Source organism: Globicephala melas, chromosome 9 (genome assembly GCF_963455315.2).
Source record: "Globicephala melas chromosome 9, mGloMel1.2, whole genome shotgun sequence".
Lineage (NCBI taxonomy): Eukaryota > Metazoa > Chordata > Mammalia > Artiodactyla > Delphinidae > Globicephala > Globicephala melas.
Genome location: NC_083322.1, coordinates 44112808 through 44126432, shown reverse-complemented (window position 1 = coordinate 44126432; position 13625 = coordinate 44112808). Strand labels below are relative to the sequence as shown.

At 44.6% G+C, this 13625-nt stretch overlaps 1 protein-coding gene across 7 annotated transcripts in view; it reads right to left on the bottom strand.

Moving 5' to 3' along the window:
• Positions 1 to 13625, bottom strand: part of PDE1C (phosphodiesterase 1C) — a 554383-nt gene that overhangs the window by 387385 nt on the left and 153373 nt on the right. Inside the window, exon 1 of one of the 7 annotated variants that reach the window (XM_060305449.1) lies at positions 8834 to 8851. The exons of the other annotated variants lie outside the window; for them this stretch is intronic. The gene's annotated coding sequence lies outside the window, so the exon portion shown is untranslated. Of the gene's footprint in view, positions 1 to 8833; positions 8852 to 13625 lie in introns of those variants that run through there. 7 annotated transcript variants of the gene reach the window in all.

Genomic DNA, 13625 nt, shown 5'->3' with positions numbered 1-13625 from the left:
GCCTTGAGTTCAAATCGTTTCCTCTTTGGACACTACAGATCTCTAAAGAAAGAAATAGAGCAAGGTTATGTTTGCTGCAGAAACTGACGGGCTGCTTTTAAAGTAGGAATATGAAGACCATCGCCATTGCTGAGAACACCAGCAAGCACTAAAATGTTCAGCTTGGAGAGCGCGTGTTTTCCCTGAGGGAAGAAGGAGGGGTGGTCGCGACACCGTCACAGTTTCACATGCCGCCATGGCTGCTTCCTCACCCACAGGCTTTTTCCTCCCCTCCCGCCACCCTATCCAAGGGTGGGAATTGCTGACCCAGATCCAAGTCACGCCAGGAGAGGCAGGAATCAAGATCTAGGCCAGTGAGAGTTGTCTCTACCCAGAAGGAATTTGAACCCTGCTAGCAGCATTATTTTCCTAAATGCAGACCCAGTGCCCCAAGGTCTCCCATGATGTCCCAACATCTACAAGATGCAATCCAGCTAACCTGACCTAGTACTGAAAACCTGGCACCACCTAGTCTTCTCAGCTCACTGTACTTCCCAGCGCTTCCTTCAGGGCCCAGTCACACACTCTAAATGGACAAACACGCCCTACATACTCTCTGTCCTCTTTGCTACTGCTCCTTTGCCCCCTCCCCTCTACACACCCCTCCCCACTGCTTCACTCCTGCTCATCCTTTAAGATTGAGAAGGAGCCGTTCATTTCTGAAAAGCTCCCCTGGCTTCCAGCACGGCTTCTGCAGTCCACAGACCTCTGCCCGTGCTCCGCACTCCCCGCGCACACCAGTGCTTCTCAAGCTTCAGTGGTGAGACCAGCAATGCCCCGCGCAGGCACCAGAGTTACCAGGAAGGTTTGTTAAAATAAACTGCAGGGTTTTTTAAAATGCAAGTTCTGATTCAGTGGGTCTAGGATGGGGCCCGAGAGTTTGCATGTCTAACAAGTTTCCAGGTGATACTGAGAATGCACGTCTGGGGAAACCATATTTTGAGAACAGCTGCTCTAAACTATAAATTACCCCACCTGAGACAAGGATCATAACTTTTCATCTTTTTGTTTCCAATCTTTCAAACAGTGACTGGCACGCAGAATAATGCATTCCTCAATATTTTTAGAACTGAATGAAGTAGACTGAAATTCATACCAGTGCCACAGATGGCTCCGTAGAGAGAGCCCTCAGATTGGCTTCCAGAGGACTCTAAAAAGCCCCAGGTGTGTTCTGCTTGGCCCCTATAATGTCTTTCATTTTTAAACAATTAGTTGTCTGCATTTAAAAATCAAGGGGTTTCAAATATAAATGCAGATTGTCAGCTTCTCTCAATAACTGAGTAACTATCCAGACCCATGGGCCAGCAATGGGTCACCACTGAGACGCCCCCTATGGGTGAGTCCAGCTCCTGGACGTTCGGGAGGCAGCTCTTTGCTGACTGGCGTGGGCTTTCTATACCCTTGGCGTGGGTTCAGAAGGCAGGTGAAGACAGGACCTCTTAAAGGTCTTAAAGAAGGAAACTAAGACTCAACAGAGACCAGCACTACAAGGAGTGGTTGTGGCCAAGCTTGCTAAGCCCCTCTGTTCCCAGCCCACAAACTGCCCCGACACGTTCGATGGTCCACCAGCACAATGCTGGCCGGCTCAGACACACGGGGGCTTCTTGACCAGCAGAGGGGCTTTCCTACACTGCTGTTTGCCTTTTATTTTAGAAAAATATCTAGCAAGCTTCGACAATGAAGTAGATGTTCCATTTATCACGTGCAATTAGAGCTTGAATTTGGCAAGATCTCATAAAAATGATTCTGTAGATTTAAGGAAAGTTAACCATTTAAGGAAAGTTATTACGTAGATTTACCGAAAGATGTGCTGGGTATAACACGTAGACCGGTATGCATTACTAATTCCATTGGTGCTGAACTGTATATCTTGGCTGCGTGTGTGTTTAGCCAGAAAGAAATGAGCGGAAGGATGTGCACCAGATATAGTAACAGTTATTTCTTCCATGTGCTGGCATTTGGGGAGATTATCAGCCTTTTTTATACTTTTCTACATAAACCCAACAGTTGGATAAGCACATGCCATCCTTATAATCAGAAACAAATTTTTTATTAAAGGGGTAGAAAACAATTAACTATTATATATAGTTTGGGTCATTATATATGTATGTATATTTATTTATATGAAACATATTTCAGATTCAGATTTCAGAGCAGTCTTGAATCACAGAATCCAGGGGACCTTCTATCTTTAGTCCAAGGGGACTCCCTATAAGTCTCAAGAAATGAATCACCCACTCCCCTCTCCAGGGGGTTCCACACTTCCTAGGTCAGTGGTTTGCAGCCCTGGCCACATGTAAGAACCACTAGAGAAGTTTTAAAAAATCCTGATGCCCAGACCAATTAAATAGGGCCTCAGCGGGCGGGACCCAAGCATCCATACTTTCCAAGTTCCCAGATAATTCCAATGAGCAGCTACGGCTGTGAAGCACTAACAAATGGTGTAACTTCAGACACCTTTATCAAAGCAACATTCAGGGAGGAAGATGCCTTCAGAAATAATTACCCCTATTCAGTTCTTCTTTTCAGGAGGCTATCGTTTTGTCATTAAAATCCTGAACAGAGACGTGCCTCTGCTTTATGAAAAATTCAACAGTTAAGACTGCAAACATAACTATGGAGATCAATTAGTGGGCAACTCTTCACATTGTGAAGGGTTCTTTATAAAAGGATTCACTTCACATTGCCTCTAACCTTCAATACATGTGTACTGAGAACCACCTGGGAGCTCAACACAGGGCTAAACTCTGGGAGGATTGCAACAGTAGGTTTCATTCAGCTTTGACGTACAAGCAAGTTAGGGAGGTAAACTATGTCTCTCAATCTGGGTTTATCCAAGTGTGTTCAGCTAGGGAACTGACTTTAAGATAATGATGATATGATACAGATTCCTTGGTCCCATTCCAGACCCACTGAAATGGAATCCTGCAAGGGAAGACAAGATTCTAGAATTTAAACAACTGCTACTTAATGTTTGAGAAGCAGCATTCTAAATGAAGTGTGCCCCTGGTATGTTTGCTTCATGTTTCCCCCCACCACCACCACCCCGGCAGAAAATTGGCCAGAAACAAATCTTAAAGATTCTCCAAAGGAGACCAGTGGGGAGGGGCAGGTGAGACAGGATGGTGAGAAAGGAAGTTAACTCAGAGCAATGAGCATCCCAACCCCAACTGAGTCACAAACATTCCAGGCCATCAGAAAAAGATGGGGAGGGTGGTCCAAACAGTTATAGTGGTGGCATGGGCAGGTACACACTGCTTTGTAACCAAAACTAGCACCAAAAACACTGCCACCCTTGTTTTGAAAACCCTGGCACCTGGGGGAGCATAAATGCAGCTGGGGTGCTGGGTGCCAGGGCAAACACACAATGAGAAAGCTGTTCACAGGAGAGCCTTGCTTCCTGCAAGGAAATCTACCTGGCATGCTGGCTGGCTGCTGTTCTGCCACTAGCTCTGGGGCTTGCCAGGGACCCCCTCCAGGTGAGGTCCTTTGGGAAGCCTGCTGGCTGGAAAACCACACACAAGGTACTTCAGAGAAGAGGGTGTTGGAATGAGGTTCCAGGCACCCTCCTAGTTTCTGTAGAAGGTGAAGCTCGGCATTGCTCACAGATGCTTGGCCTCACCTCACCTTGCCTTCCACTTGCAAAGACCCAAGCAAGGAAAACCGAATGGAATACTGGGGAGACAGAGACTCCGTCCAAGATCGAGTGACAGCTTACCTAGCTGTCACCTTCTAATTAAGGTGTTCCATGACCACCTTATTAAGATCGCAGCTCCCGACTCCCCTTCTCCCTCTGCCTCGTCCCCCTTCCCTGCACAATTCCTCCTGGAAGCACTTATCACCTTCTCGTATGCTCTGTTCTTCATTCACTGGGTTTACTGCGTTTTGCTTCCACTACAGTCTAATCCCCACACAAGCACAGATTCTCTGCCAATGAAAAAACTACTATATTCCTAATGCCTAAATGCCTGGCACAGTATTGAATCAATGACCAACGTCCTACCATGCAGAGTGCGATGGGGGCCAAGAACTGGAAGCAGAATAAGAAGATGGTACAAGGACATTAACACCCACTGAGCATTTAAATGTTCTATAAGTATTCGTTCTGGGGACTCGCTGGTGGTCCAGTGGCTAAGAGTCTGCGCTCCCAACGCAGGGGGCCCGGGTTCGATCTCTGGTCAGGGAACTAGATCCCGCATGCTGCAACTAAAGATCCCACAAGCCGCAATGAAGATCCCGCACATAGCAACGAAGGTCCCACATGCCACAACTAAGACCCGGCACATCCAAATAAATAAATAAATTTTTTAGAAATTTGTTTTTATTTTTGGCTGTGTTGGGTCTTCGTTGCTGCGCACTGGCATTCTCTAGTTGCGGTGAGCGGGGGCTACTCTTCATTGAGGTGCATGGGCTTCTCACTGCGGTGGCTTCTCTTGTTGGGGAGCATGGGCTCTAGGCGTACGGGCTTCAGTAGTCGTGACTCGCGGGCTCTAGAGCGCAGGCTCAGTAGTTGTGGCGCACGGGCTTAGTTGCTCCATGGCATGTGTGATCTTCCCAGGCCAGGGATCAAACTCATGTCCCCTGCATTGGCAGGCGGATTCTTAACCACTGTGCCACCAGGGAAGCCCGATAAATATGTTTTTTTTTAAGTATCCATTCTGTCCTTCAGGAATACTTATAAAACATTGACTAAATTGCAGATAAAGCCCTGAACAATCAGTCATGGTCCCTGCCTTCACACTGAGTAAGACTGTCATTCCCATTTGATAGACAGGGCATTGGAACTCAGAAAAGTCAGGTAACTTTTCCAAGACCACAAAGTTGTGTGTCAGAATTCCCAATCAAGGTATGCCTGGCTCCAAAGCCCAGGTTCTTTCCATTTAGCCTCTTTGCCTTCCAAGAAAGGTAGGCTGTGCTCCAGAGAGAGCTACCCCTAGAGAAAAGTCACACTAAGTCCTGACACTCTACTCCATGGCTCTAGCCCCAGTGAGAGCCATGTACTAGCCTACAGAGATTGGGGGAGGTCACCTGCCTGGGGATTTCATACCTGGCACAAAACTAGGAGGTGGTCAGCAGAGAGGGGCCCTTTTGTGAGATGGTCACAGGGGCCAGGATGCACAATAACAGGATCCAGAAGAGGAAGAATCTAGTTACAAAGAGAGGAGCTTCATTGCCACATTGATGCAAGAACCCCAGCTACCAGGTGTCTCCCTAACCCTATTAAATCTTCCACAGTTAGAAAACAGTAACAAGGGAATAGGAACTAGAATCAAATCTTCGCGTGAAAACAGTACAACTCATAAAACCAGCCCCCAGGAGGCAAGACCTATTCTCTTAACAGGGGAAGAAACTGACGTTCCAAGAGATCAAGTGGCTTGTCCAAGATGAGACCAAGGCCAAGCATCAGGGTTCGAAATATCATTTCTTCCAGCTCCAAGTCCAGCATTCTCAGAGAAGGGAATGTACCCCATCTCTTTAACTCCCTCGTAGTGGTCTGTCAAGGGTAAAAGTAAAGGGCTTGGTTTCCTTTGCCCCCATTGGGTTTGATAAATATTGACGCTTGACAGCCCCAGGATATGTTTTAAACATAAACATATACAACTCTGATTGGCAATGGCTGAGCAGAGTACTGTGTTAGGGAGCCTTCTGACGCTGAGTCTGAGTTTAGCAAGATGTGTCTGTGATACACTACCAAAGCCTGTCATGGGCGGGATGGGAAGAGGCTGGAGGGGAAGGTAGGATGGGTATGTGGGAAAATCTCTGCCAGGTTGCATAGACCATAAAATAATAGGGTCAAAAAAATGGACAATTCACAGAGATAACTGAATTAATTAAATACTTATATAAAAATATATTACTTGACTTGCTTAAAATGAGAGCTGCTATATAACTAAGGACCAAACTAAGCACTGCTCCTTCATTACCTAATTTTATCTTCACAGCAACTCTCTGAGGTTATCACTATTATTTCCCTATTTTCCAGATATGGAAACTGAGTCTTTGAGAACTTAAGTAAATTCCCTGTGATGAAACAACTAGCGAATGGCAGATGTGGAAACTGAATCCAATAGCACCTTATTCCAGAGCCAGTGCTCTTAACCTGCATGCTACCCACCACACTTTTAGCATGTGAGTATCAGTACTGTTTGACAAGCCTTACTTTCGAGAAACCCAGCCCTGGCAGGAGAACCCCTTGCCTCCCCTCCACTGAGCCTCAGGTCAGAAGCACCACACAGGGAGGCACTCTGTTCTCCTGCTCCATCAACAGAACAGAGCTCTGAAGTCCAACTGGACTGTGTGCCCCAGAGACATAAAAGGCCTCGCCACCCCTCAGCCAGTTCCTTTCTCCACTTCGTTATTCAGAAATGCTTAGTGTTGTCTCATTATACCTTTTGGGCCCATTTGCCTGTCAAATCGACTCCGAATCAGGCTCTTGCACAAAAGAAAATAAAACCTATTTGTAGTGATGACTCATCAGTGCAGATAATTTGAGAGTGGAAGGGATGGTGCACCTTCTGGGCCCTTCTCTCCTGGAGTAATGGGCAAATCCTTGCAGAGGGCAAGGTTTGCCTGCCAGAGGGCAGAGTGGCTCGCCAGCTCATTCAACCCAGGGTCCGATGAAATACAGACAGAAAGGAAAATCAAATAAGTCTTTGCCAACCTGAGAAGACAGCTTGGGAAACAGATTGCCCTTTATGTTTTTTTTTTAAATTAATTTGAAGGAATTGGGGTCATATGAAAAAGCTCATGTAATATATTTCTATCTTCCCTGGTCCTAATTGTATACATTTGTTTATTTATCTATATCCAACCTCATTCCACAAATTATACTTTATTTCTATTTTGCTCTGTACACCAATCCTTTATGTAACAAAGTGGGATATTAATAAAAGTGAATTTTACGTTTTTCAATCACTTCCTGGCTCCCTTTCCCTGGCCTCTCTTTCCAAGCTGCCAGGTTTCAGACTGACTTTCCATGGCTTTCAGTTACTCAGATCAAACAATCTATTAACCTCTACTGAGCACTCACTCCCTGAGCCCCTTCCTCCCCATGTGTTGCTGGACTCAAGGATGGATACAACTGGTCCTTGGGTGGGCAGGAGTCCACTGAGACCAGAGGCCTGGCACTGAGCTTCCTGACACAGATTACTGGAGTTATTGCAATACAAATTTATTACGGTACCTGGTATTTCTGCAGAAACCACCTGGCCAAGCTACCAGGTCCTGACCTCAGGAAGCCCGAGGCCAAGTTGGGGAAACATAAAATTAATACATGACATGATCTAAACTCTGCTGAATGCCAAATGAAGGGTCCTTGTTCACAGAAGGTAGAGACTGTGGTGGTCTGGAGTGAGGAGAACAGAAGGCTTCTAGGAGACCCGGGGCAGGTGAGAGCCAGGGAGGTGGAGAGGATGATGGGATCTGTTCCAGGGAGAGGGGAGAAGTGTGGTACATTCAAGGCCTGGGAGCAGACTGAGATGGACCAACCATACCCTAAATCTCTCCCTTTCTCAGGCAAGAAAAGCTTTTAATTGAGGGAGGGGGTAGTAAAAAGCAGAAAAAAGAGCTCTCTCCTCTCTTGATACATTATAAAATGCCTCTCACTGCAACTCTGCCTTCTTTCCTCTTCCCATCTACAAAAGTGTCGCATCTGCGGATGGACACGTGAATTTATCCAAGAGCAGATATGTCTAAACATGCCCTAAATTCAGGTGCTGGTACACCAGTCCAGAGTCAGCAGTCACTCCAAAGCACCACCACCCGACATGCACCCGGCTGCTTCCCAATGGTAACAGCCTGTGGGGCTCTGTCCAGCCCTCCTGGCTGATGCCCTGGTGACAACCACAGACCCCGGGCTGCACGACTGCTGGCCCACAACAAGGGTGACACCTGAGTGACCAAAGCAGTGCCCATACAGGGCCACCTTGCTACTCTGGCCTCATTAAAACACCCCAGTTGAGCAAACCAGGACGGCTAGCAGTTAACAAGAATCAGAAATGAACAAGATTAAAATACAATATCAAGCCAGCTGTTCTAACTGTTAACTAATTAAGTCCAACCCAAATAAGGCAAAGGAAATAAGTACAGAGAAGAGGAAGGAAAAACCCTGTAATGTATTAAGCCTTACTTCATGCCAGGCACTGGCAAGAACTTTACACCCATAATTAATTTTTATTTAATTTTCACACCATCCCATGAGGTGAGTATTATTATTCCCATTTTCAGATAAGGAAACTGAGGCTTAGAAAAGTTAAATAACTTGCCCAAATCAGGTCTAGTAAATGGGAAAGCTGGAAGTGAACCCAGTTCTATGAGCCCTTTTCTTTTCTCGACAGTTCACAGGACTGGAACGGGTCCAGCTCCACATGTCCTGCTTAGACTCCCTGCAACGTCCCAAACAAGGGCAGGTCCAGCTCATGTCTGGACTGCCCCTACAGATGGCAGCTCAGCCCCTGTGGAGATAGGGCCCCCTTCACCTCTAATTAGTTCTGCAACCTTAGCAAGGTCATCTTCATGATTATGGAATCCTTCTGAAGGTCTTCCTTCTGCCCTCACTGAACAAGCCTGATTCCCATTCCTCCTCAGGGTCCTCCCAAATTTGATGACAACGATCATGGCCTCAACCCTTTGAGCCCCCTCTTCTCCAGACTGACAAGCCCCATCCACTCCTCATTTGACAAAAATATCCCAAGCCCTTTACCCACCAAAGTAAAATCACTTAAATCATTGCCAAAAGAAAAGAGAGATGTTTTTATTTTAAATAAGCCTCAGCAACCCACTGGTTAACACTCACTTCCACAATGATCTCCAGGCGAAGCCAAACCTCCACCGCCTCGGCCAAGCCTCTTTTTTTGCTTGATTCTCAGGAGACACACAGGGCGCCTGGGAACCTTCTTCTGCGTTGTACATTCAGGAGCCATCCAAAGGGACTGAATTTTCCAGAAGGCTGCCTTCCAAAACACTGAATCTCAGACTTCCCCAGGCATGAAAACCACTTGGGGATCTTGTTAAAACTGCAGATTCTGTCTCAGTCGGTTTCGGGTGGGGCCTGTGATTCTGCATCTCAAACGAGCTCCCAGGTGGCGCTGATGGTACTGCTCCAGAAGCAAGGTGTTGAAGGACGTAACCCACCTTGAAAAGGCACAGCCAGGCACACTTTCTAAGAGCTCCCTGACAAGCCCCTGGTGGTTTTGAAAATGCACACTATTGAATTCAACGTCCAATTCCCTTGGTTTCTTTCAGCCATGCTGTGAGAAAGAACAGTTCCCAGCACGACTTTGAAACCTACTTGAGGATAGATGCTGAGAGGGTGTGCACGTGAGAAGGAGGGTCCAAGCAGAGAGGGCAAGGGAAACTCACCCCCCTCCACAGGCATTAAATAGAACAGCTGACCTAGAAGATCACTGCCCACCCTGGCCAAGCCACCAGCAGGGCACAAAGCCCGAAACAAACAAGGAGGTCCTCAGATCCGGGGTATGGGTCAACCACACAGCCACGACTAACCAGAGCTGCTCCATTTCTCTCCAAGCACCTCGCAGTAAGTTGAGCTCATGAGAGCCAATGTGCCGGACACGAGTGCAAGCACACCACACACACACACACACACACACACACACGCACACACACCCTAAACATTGCTCAGACATGCACTGCCAGCACTGTTACATCCAGCACCATAAATCACCGCATCATTACCAGCTGCCTACAGGCTGAACAGATCAAATGCATCCAATAAATAAAACTAGCACACAAATATCTACTGTATAGCACAGAAAGACCCTGTAAATAAATGAATGTGGCTGAACACCAGAACACTTAATTCTGTTGGGGAAATGTGATATTGGCCTCTAAGACGGCTCCCAGTGAGCCTCACCTCCTAATGCTCACACCCTTGTGTGCTCCCTTCCCACAATGAGTCAGTAGTAACCCAGGGACCAACAAAATACTGGGGTAGGGATGGTGTATGACTTCCAAATCCTGGTCACAGAAACATTGCTACTCACACCTTGCTCTCCCTTGGATCCCTTCTCTGGGGAAACCAGGCAGCCATGCTGTGAAGACACTCAAGCAGCCCTGTGGAGAGGTCCACATGGTGAAGAGCTGAGGCCTCCCACCAAAAGCCAACGTCAACTTGCCAGTCATGTGAGTGGCCATATGGAAGCAGGTCCTCCAGGCCTAGTCAAGCCTTCAGATGAATGCAGCCCCAGCTGACATCTTGAATGTGACTTCATGAGAGACCCTGAGCCAAAACCCACCTAGCTAATCTGATTCTAGATTCTTGAGCCACAGAACTGTGTGAAATGATATGTGTTCATTGTTGCTTTCAGCTACTAAGCTACAGGGTAATTTGTTACTCAGCAATAGATAACTGATATGGGAAAGGACTGGAGAACTTTCAGAGAACAGGGCTTTGAAGAACAAGGAGGATTTCACCAGGCCCAGAAGAGACAAACACTGTATTTCCTGCAGAGGGGAAAAAATAAGGAAAGGCATGGAGAGTGCATGGGGATTGTGTGTTTGGGAAATGGGAGAGCATCTCAGATGGCCAGAGTGCAAGGTACCAGGAAAGATACTGAAAAGGTAGGTTGGGGCTGGGTCCTGACGGTCCTTGAATATTATACTAAAGGGTCTGAACTCTCTAGAGGTGGGAATAATAATTATTTACATCTTATAAGTGAAGCAATTGAAGCTCAGAAAGGTTAAGGAATTTGTCCAAGGGCACCTGCCTTCTTTTTGTATCCTTGCGTGGATGAGAGACAGGGGTGGGTAAAGGAGGGCTAGCTCTCTTCCTCTTCATATAACGACACTAATTCCATCACGGGGGCTACACTCTCATGACCTAATTACCTCTCAAAGGCCCTACCTCCAAATACCATCACATTCATTGATTCATATCAATTGGGAGGGGGGCGGGGACAAAAGTAGCAGTCCTGAAACTGCTAAACAGCTAAACAGCATGATGGCCTTAAAAACCTCTAGAACCATGGAGACTCCCCCTGGACACCGAAGCTTAGGGAGCCAGCATGACCTGCTCGAAATCACTGAGCTGGTCCTTCCTGGCTCAACAGCGTTCACGAGATGACATTTTAGACATCACTGAACACAGTCACGGCCATCTTCCATGAATCTGGCCCATCCATTCTCTGCTTGAGTCACTGACACTGACCCAGTATACAGCTAGTTAGGAACCAGGCAGGAAGAAGATCCAGGACTCCAGGCTCCCAGGTTCCACACCTTGCACACAGCCCAGGAGGGAAGAGACTAGTGAGTTACCTGCAAACTGATGCTGGAAGAAGCTTTTATGTAACTCCTAGAAGAAGGGTCTAGTGACCACTAACAGTTCTCTCTGTATAGCTGTCTTCTAGTTTAGCACTCTTCCATTACACTTAGAGTCCAGTTTTTATAAAGTAGGAAGACCAGCTTATCTTTTCACAGGGGCAAAGTAAATCTTAAAGCCGGCATGTGGGGATAATTATTTAAAAGAGAAACACATTGAAAGAGTATGGGAAAGTTTAATATTTTCATGTTACTAACATAAACATGCACATAGGTGAAATAATAGTAAAAAACACCAGAGCCAACACCAGTTAGTAAACTGAAAGCAAAACTGTTTTCTATAATACAGCTTAAACAAATTCTGCTTATCACAGAGGTGTAAGAATAATATTAGAGAATCTATTAATGTTATAATTTAGCATACTAAGAAACTACAAAAGAAAACAAAATAATCATGTCCATAGATGTAGGAAGAGTCTTTGAAAAAAATCAAAGAATACTTATTCATGAATAAAAGAACAGAATAAACAACAAGGTCCTACTGTATAGCACAGGAAACTATATTCAATATCCTGAGATAAACCATAATGGAAAAAAGAATATAAAAAAGAATGTGTGTGTGTGTGTATATATATATATAACTGAGTCACTTTGCTGTACAGGAGAAATCAACACAACATTGTAAATCAACTATACTTCAATTTTTTTAATGAATAAAAGAACACAAACAAAAACAAAACAAAAATGATGATCCAGCAATTCCACTCCTAGGTATATACCCAAAAGGACTGAAAGCCAGGATTCAAAGTGATACTTGTATACCAATGTTCATAGTAGCATTATTTACAATAGCCAAAAAATGTAAACAACCCAAATGTCCATCAACAGATGAATAAATAAACAAAATGTAGTACACCCATATTGTGAAACATTTTTCATTCATAAAAAGGAATGGGATTCTGATATTGATACATGCTACAACATGTATATACCTTGAAAGCATTATGCTAAGTAATATAAGCCAGACACAAAAGGACAAATGTTGTATGATTCTACTTATATGAGGCACCCGGAATGGGCAAATTCATAGAGATAAAGAGCAGAATAGAGGTTACCAGGGAGTGGGGGGAGCAGGGAATGGGGAGTTATTATATAATGGGTACAATTTCTGTTTGGGCTGATGAAAGAGTTCTGGAAATAGATGGTGGTGATGGTTGTACAACACTGGGAATGTACTTAATGCCACTAAGTTATAAACTTAAAATGGTTAAAATGGTAAATTTTATGTTATGTAAATTTTACCATAATTTTTAAAAACCCAATAGTAGGAAAAGAAACAACACAATTAAAAACTGGGCAAAAACATAGCCACTTCACCAAAAAATATATACAGTAGGCTTAAAAAGCACATAAAAAGATGATCAACATGATTAGCCATTAGAGAAGTACAAATTAAAACCACTATGAGATATCACTACACACTTCTTAGGACAAATAAGATGGCTAAAATAAAAAACTTTGACAATATGAAGTGCTAGTGAAAGTGCAGAGCAACTGAAACTCTCAAACATGGTGAGAATGCAAACTGGTAGAGCCACTCTGGAAAATAACTTGGCACTTCCTTACAAAGTTACACATATACTTAAGTATTTATCTAAAGAAATGAAAATTTAGGCCACACAAAAACCTGTATACAAATGTTTATGACAGCTCTACTCATAATCATCAAAACCCAGAAACAACCCATATGCCCTTCAGCGAGTAAACAGACAGACTGTGGTACCTCCACGCAATGGGTTACTGCTCAGCCACACAACAAACTTCTGATATTTGCAACTTGGATGAATCTCACAGGCATTAGGCCAAATGAAAAAAGTCTCAAAGGTTATATACTGTAAGATTCCAATCATGTGTCATTCTTGAAAAGAATAAAATTATAGTGACAGAGAAGAGATTAGTGGTTGCCAAACCTTAGAGCTGGAGAGAGGGTTTAAAGAATAGCATGAGGGAGGTATTTGGGACGATAGAACTGTTCTATAAACTCACTGGCAGTGCTTATACAAATCTAAGCATAAGTTAAAATATTTAGAACCATACACCAGAAAAAATTCTATGTTAAAAAATAAAATTCAAAACAAAACAAAAATCTCTCAGCAAACTAAAATTATAAGGATACTTCCTTCATCTGATAAAAAGAACCTACCAGACAACTACAGAAAACTTCTCCTTAGTGGTGAGAAATGAGAAAGATTCTCTTTAAAGTCAGGAATGAAGTGAAGATGACCGTTATCACCACTTCTGCTCAACCA